Source organism: Abramis brama, assembly GCF_963993115.1.
Source record: "Abramis brama genome assembly, chromosome: 4".
NCBI classification, from domain to species: domain Eukaryota; kingdom Metazoa; phylum Chordata; class Actinopteri; order Cypriniformes; family Leuciscidae; genus Abramis; species Abramis brama.
The window spans coordinates 31988696-31996912 of record NC_139966.1 but is presented as its reverse complement, the minus strand read 5'-3'; positions in this window follow the sequence as shown (position 1 = coordinate 31996912).

Here is an 8217-nt window from a genome sequence, read left to right as displayed (position 1 = left end):
CTGGTCCCGAGATCGCTACTGCGCAGACTCAAGTCCCAAGATGTCAGCGCCATATCGGGACACTGGCGGCTTCACTTCTTACCAATGAAAGAGATCGAAGGGGCGTCATCCATCTTTTTTTAATAAAGAATAAAAAACATTTAAAATCAGTTGTAGTGGTAGATGTATTTTATTATCATGACTGCGGAGATGCTGCTATTAATAATACAAAAAATAATAATTAAATGCCAAATAATGTCAGTGTATCTACAGCAGTAAAATGCAACATACACATGTTATGCTTACTAATGCAGCAGTAATACTCATCCAAAAACATCAGATATAATACACTGACAGAGAACATTTTAGGAGAATGTATATGTTTGAAACTTTGTAAATATTGCTGACAATACACACACTGTTTACTCTGTAGGATTTTGAATACAGTATTTATTCCTATTTTTAATGGTGTTACCCTAGTGAAAAATATATACTTAAATGTATTTGAAATACATTTATTTTGTCCTAAGTATACTAGAGGGACACTTTAAAAAATCTTGCATTTAAAGGGATAATACAATCCTTAGATTTTCTTATAGTTTTTTTTCTTTCTTTTTTTTTACTAGGTATATTGAGCAGCTACAGTGCAGATCGATCCAAACTCCATTAAAAAAAAACAGAATTTTAAACATCTTTTTCCCTTATAATTTTATGGACAGGCCTGATGACAAAACATGAATTCAAGCATAGCTGACACATCTGCTTTCAGAGTGGATTCTCTGATTGCTCTCTTGTGTTCTTCTCAATGATGTATGATAATTCATGAGTGACCACCAAACTCTCAATATGATAAAACTGAGAATAACTGAGAACAAAATGTAGGTGTCTTTCTAATTTATAGCCATGTAATGGAACTTGTGGGAATAATGGGGCTTCAGGATGCTTACAAAGTTCTCGAGATACAACTTGTGGGCACTAGACCAAATTTCGAAACTATGTTTGAGGACACACAAGATCTTGCAAATACCCGGCTGTGGTCTAAGGCCTCTCAAGTGGTCTCCAACGGTGGTCCTGAAAATACATGTTCAAAAGAAGTGCCATTACTGTTGACTGACTAGAGCGTACAGTGCGTGCAGAATTATTAGGCAAGTTTATTTTCTGATCATATTTTTTTTCCAGGCACATTTTACCAATTCCAAACCACATTAATCGTAATAACTACTATTAATTTTGTATTTAATCATTTATAAGTGATATATAATTGTTCATGAAGGCTGGAAATAAAAAACGCCTTATATTCAGGTGTGCATAATTATTAGGCAAGTTTTCTTTTACAGATAAAATAAGCCAAAAAAGAGATTTAATTCAGACTTAAAAGTAAAAAATGATTAAATCCCCATGAGAAGGATGCAATACTAATGCAATACTAGAGATTGCAGTTAAGGCATGAACATTGGAAAGTGAAATACTCACTGAGTCAGCAGGGTCAGACAAAAACAGGTGGAGAAGAAATGACACGTTAACTTTAAAATAATGAAGAATTAAGGTGAAGAATTAAGTGTGAAACCATCAGGAACCCTTAAGTCTCCAGCGCCACCATTTTCCAGAACTGCAACCTACCTGGAGTCTCCAGAAGTGCAAGGTGTCAGGATCTCAGAGACTTAGGTTAGGTAAAGAATCCTACAAAATGACCCCCACTTAATAAGAATCACAAGCTGAAGTGTAGTAAAATACATGAAGATAGGCTTTATAGACAGACAGATTGAGAGTGACTCTTAAAGGACCAGCACCACATCCTCTTCTACCACTATTTGAAGAATTCATCTTCCAGAATCTGACAGTAAGTTCATTTTTAGTCCATCTCTGCAAAACGGACATCAGGGTAGGAGATGGACTAAAAATAAACTCCCAAAACTTATTAAAACATATTCTGGAAGATGAATATGTTGTAAGAACATAGTATAAGTTAACGTATTTGTTCAAAACATGGTGGGATGGATTTGTTTGTTTAAAGCATTGATCTATGTATATATATATATATATATATATATATATATATATTAGGGCTGGGTATTGCGAACAATTTAGCGATTCGATTCGATTCTTATTTATATAGTTTCGATTCGATTTCGATTTCGATTCGATTCGATTCAATATCGATTAGTTATCAATATTTTATTTAAAATATTAATTTTGTAGACATGGAATCCATATTTTAATATAAATGCTGGTAACTGAAACCCTCCTACTTAACTATAATACTGAAATGCACATTTGCAATAACAAAAGGGCCCACACAATTATGTTTAATTAATTTTTACTTTAACTTTGAGTAACAAACATTGTTACAGATTTAAATAATAATAAATGTGCACATACAATGCACACAATGTAGGAACAAACTGCACAGTGCACATTACTGTAAAAAAACAAAAAACAAAAACATTGTAAATGTGCAACATTGAAATAAAAAAAAATTATTTTCAAAATTCAAAACGGCTCATAAAGCCCTTGTCTGGACATTGCGTATACATTGTAACTGTATACATAACAGTTCTTTAACAAGAATTCATAAATATGCACATACAGTGCACACAAGGTAAGTAGCACAAACTGCACAATACTCATTACTGTAAAAAAAATAAATAAAATAAAAAACATGCAACACTGAAATTCATTAACACCTTGAAACATTTAAGAAATAAAACAAATTTTAAAACACGCTCATAAAGCCCTTGTCTGGACATTGCTAACCCTAACCCAAACATACTAACTGTTCATAAATAGAACAGCCCTACAACTCATTTTTTTATTGCCAGATTTTTCTGCAAGAAGATTAGCTGGTCAACATGGTCTGGCCTAAGGCAGCTCCTTTGCGCTGTGATTACATCACCAGCAGTTGAAAAAACTCTCTCTGCAGGAACACTTGTTCCAGGCACACAGAGATATCGTTTTGCTTGTTGTGCTAAAAGAGGATACTCTGCTGCATGCATCTTCCACCAGATTAGTGGGTTTTCAGAGAGAAGGACCGGTTTCACTTCCCTGTACCTTGCCACTTCCTCCTTTACAATTTCAGTGACAGTTTTCTTTGTAGCTGGGGCTGCTGCTTTGTAGACTGGTCCAAGGAGATCCATCAGTGCAGATGTTTTTGGCTTCTTGGGTGATGAGGGGGCTTCTGCATCTCTCACATCATCAGGAGGACCCAAGGAGTTGTCATTCTGATGAACAGGCACAGTGACTTCACCGCAATCACCATCAGTTCCTTGTTGCTTAAAAATAAAATAATTAAAAATTACATTTAAAATATGATAATAAATTATCACAAAGAAAAAAACATCTGGAAGTTCTGATCAAAATAAACCAAACTATTTGCTTTCCACACTAGTACAACTTACATTCAGTGTTTTCATTTGCTCCAGACTAACAATTTCCCTCATCAGACTTGAAAATGTGTTGTCACGATCCTCTTCAGACAAGAAAGGAAGGGCCTTAAAACGAGGATCTAGTGCTGATGCTGTATACAATGTTTCCTTCAGGCCAGCATATCTTAAGGAAATTACACATATTTAAATAACTTTTTTGTCATATGCAGTTATACGTCCATCCACAGGTCAATTTCACATAGTAATTTATTAAAGTTTTGCAGATTGCATTTAATTGATTGTTTTAATCTATATATGGTTGTAAATCTATTAATGTATGTAAATCTATATTTAGTTTACACAGGGTCTATAAACAACACTACTACAGAATTTAAAAAAAAAAGTTTAATAAATCAACACTGCCTACAACAGAATTCAAAAAAAGTTTAATAAAAAATTTAAACAAGTAAACATACCTTGACATTAGGTTGTCATGTATAGTGGATTTAAAGTCCTTGATGATTGTGGAGTCGCTGGGTGCAATTCTCATCTCCTGTAACAGCCGTGCATGCAGAGGACCAATGACTGAAAAAGTTGGTGAGCACTCCTCAGACATGGCTAGTGTAGCAGCTTTCATGGGATTCAAAGCCTTCACTACATCTTCTACTGCTGTTATGTCACCGTCTGACAAAGTGCAGAGATCTTTCTCACTTCTGCGAACCTCAGGTGAGAGCAGCGCTGCGGATATGGCTAGCTGCTGTTCCAGGAACCGCTCTAGCATCTCCAGCGCGCTGTTCCACCGAGTTACAACGTCAGTCTTCAGCTTATGCGAGGGTAGATCCAGTAGCTTTTGTTTGACTTTCAGAGTATGGCTGGCGATGCTGCTTCGATGAAAGAAGCCAGTGATTCGTCTGACTTTGCCAAGCAATTGAGCCACTTTAGGAAGTTTGAGTGCTGCTTGCGATGCTAAGTTCAGCGTGTGCGCGTAGCAACCGACGTGAAGCACATTCATTAATCCCGCCGCACGAACCATATTAGCTGCATTGTCGGTAACCAGGGCCGGTTCTTTCTCGGTAATACCCCACTCATTTAAGGCCTCATTTAACAATGCTGCGATGTTACTTGCTGTGTGGCTGGTGTGGACAGCTCGGGTTTGCAAAACATGCGACACGAGTGTCCAGTCACTTGCGATATAGTGACATGTGATGGTGACATAAGAGTCAGTCGCCCTGGATGTCCAGCTGTCACAGGTAAGGGCAACTCTTTCTGCCGACTGGAGAGACGCTGCGACATTGGTCTTAACCGCTGCATACTTTTTTGGTATCGCCATTTCACTGAGGTACTTGCGTGTTACCATTACGTAGCGTGGTTCCAAAACATTAATAAGATTTTGAAAGCCCTCGTTCTCAACTATGCTGTATGGGCGTAAATCCTTGCAAATCAGCATTACTATGGCGTCTGTAATTTTCTTAGCGCGAGGTGAATCTGACTGTAGTTTGCAAGCAAATGCAACGTCTAGCCGTTGCTGTCCAGAATCACAAAAATCAAATAGCTTGTCAGCGTGTCGTCTGGTCAGGTGGTTTCGTAGATTTGTTGTGTTGTTGCAAAATCTCAGCTCTTGCGGACATAACTTGCAAACGACAGTGGTTTTGTCGACCTCGTCTTTACCGTCACTGCCTTTGAACATGAAATATTTCCACACATCAGACTTTAATTTCGCCGACGCTGGCTTCAACTGGCTACCGTGACCTTCCGCCATGATCCTCTGTCTTTTTTTGTTTTGTTTTGATTTGTTTTAAGTGGAGCCTCTCGAAAGAATGCGACATCTTCAGGACGAGAGGCGAAGTACAGATAATATTCACATCCTCTCAAGCAAAGCACGCACAATAATCGATTCGGGGATTTCCCGAATCGATATCGTTATGTTAAATTGAATATCGATTAAAATCGGAGAATCGATATTTTTTACCCAGCCCTAATATATATACATATTTTAGAAATCTGTAAACTCATTTTACAAAAGCTAATGTAAATGTTCTGTATATATTTAATCTTTTGTTAATCAATCGTAAAGTTCTGTCACAATTAGTGTGGTCTGTTTAGCAGTGGCCATCTCTTTTGAGCTTTTTAAAAACGTATTTAATTTATGTGATCGAGAATTGTGTGATGCATCACACTGGACAGCAGCAAAATATTTGGCCAAGAAATCAAGCAGCAAACTGGATGAGGAGGGATTAGAGATTGATGTCTGACGCCATGGCATTCTCCTTATGGCCTTAAATATGTTTCGAGGGAAAATTTTGGGCTTACCCCCTTTTTCTTCAGAAAAGACTTGCAGACATGTCACAAGGGAGCATCAAATTCTTCTTTTTGGATGTAACCTGTAGTACGGTAGTACTTCCCATGTCTCCTACGTGTTTCTAAGCACTGCCCCGAGCTGCAGTCTTTACTGGACATGCATCCTTTTCTCTCTGTGATGCATGTCAAAGCACATTCCTGGAAATGTGAGGTATATTACCACATGTTTTAAGTATGTAATAATAAGAAGAAACACATTTTTGAGTGCATGTTTTTTTTGTTTTTTGTTTTGGATTTGAATTTGACTTGTTAGGTCAAGTATAGCAGGGCCTACCAGGAAGGAGTTGGGTCAACTATTGTTGAGGAAATGGAGCAGGTAAACAGCATCCTATCTAGGATTGCTGTTACAAGCAAATACAATGGTTTCGTCTATTCGCAGAAAACTCAAAGGAAAAACTTCTAAATATGACGGGATTTGGGCAGAAATCATATTCATGGATGACCGGTAATGTATTAAAGATTTATTAGCGTTATGATAGCAGTTGGAGCAGAACGATCGTTCACTCGGCGACTACTATATGAGACACTGCAGTGAGCTAGATCGATATTAGGCATGGTAAATAAAGAAAACGATATTTAAACAAAAAGACAAACTGTGTTGAGATGTATAACAATGATTAGTTTTCTGGTGATGAATGCATCCAAACAGTTGCTCACCTGTCTAATAAAACACATAACATATTAAAGCATATTTGGTGTTTCCAAGGTTTCTACAAAATAACAGGGGTATAATCTCATTGATTGGCGACACACGGACACGGTCCATGTCCTGGTTAAAACTGCTTATTTCTCTCAATTTAAACATTCTTAGAAACATTTTGGATAATGTAAGTACACAAATATATAACATTGTTCTAGTGGTTTTTGGATATTTTGATCCAAAAATCTTACATCATGTGCCTTTAAATGCTGGACTTTGTAAAATTGACTTTGTATTGTGTAGACTCAGAAGGCTCTGCAAGTGCAGCAACACATCTTGGAGGCACTGAAAACAGAAATATCACTGCATGATGATAGTGTTATTCATCAATGGGTTTCAGATGTACAGCAATTGGTATTATTTTGATTTGCTTTGTTATTCTTATTCTTGGCAGGTAATATATAAAGTTGCTTTTATGCATTTCTGTTGTGTAGAAAGTGATTGAAATGGGAGTGGTGATATGAGAATGTAACAAGAAGAAATAGAGGGATCAAAAGCCGCACACAGTGTCTGAACAGTCAGCCAGATGAAACAGAAACATTGGGAATTTACCATGTTATTTTTTTTTACCATGTAATTATTATGTCATTGGGTGCCACACTCATTTATTTGTTGTTGCTAAGAGAGTGCAGTAATGCCTAACACCATGTCCTAACAAGACACAATGTGATAAGATTCCAGCGACAAGCAATTTGCCTGTCCACACCAGAGAGTGACACAACTACGAGATGATTCAAAATCAATCAAAACCCACAGCCAATCAGAACAGCGTGTGGACGGGCTCTCGCGGCTAGTGCACACCCAGCAAACACATTTACGTTGTGGCAACATCTGTGGCATGTAGCATTTCTGCAATGGCATAGTAGCTGTCCACGTGCTCGCAACATTGTAACAACGCAGAATTGTAAGACATGACAAGGCTGTAGCAACGTTGTTGCGCGACATTCAGAAACTGAGAGATGACGTTCTGACAATTTTTTTTTTTAAATGCTATATAGGCCTATAGATATCCCCCAATTAGCATTTTAGCCATTTTATGTTTTGAGGTTAATTTTGAATTAGTCAGATGTTAGATAATTATATACTTTTTAAATATTGTTTATCCTTATTATTATTATTATTATTATTATTAATGGGGCTATCAGTAAATTAGCCTAATTATAATCAACACCTACAAGTGTACACTTTGAAGAGTAAAAATGACAGAAGGTTACGTTAATTCAACTTTATTAAAACTGCATATATGGTAGTCAAATTGCACTTCCAAAAGTCATACATTTGTGAAAAAATAAGAAATAAACGAATATACATATTTCTTTTAAGTGTAATAAATAAAACATAAAAAGCAAAGATCAGGGGTCTCATTTATAAAACTGTGCGTAGGATCCCTACTAAAAGTTTACGTGCGCCCAAAAGCCAAAAATGGCGTACGCCAAAAAATATTCCATTTTATAAAACCGTGCGTACGCACACCTGTAAGCAATGTTCCCTTTATAAATCACAGATCACTCGCAGATGTGCGTACGTGAACCAGCCTCATATCCCGCCCTGTACACGCCCATTTTTAACCATAAATAGTCAATGCAAATCACCTCATGATTGCTGATCGGCATGTAAATGAGAGTGGAATCCCATATATACCTGGAAAACTGGCATGCGACCCGCCAATTAATTAATCCAAGAAAGTGAAAACGTGTATTTCTGTTACTTTTAATAATGGCGACAGGTGAGAAAAGAGGAAAAAAACGTCATTTCTCAGACACTGAGATTGAAACACTTGTAGGGGAGGTGGAGGCTCGGAAAACTGTGTTATTTGGT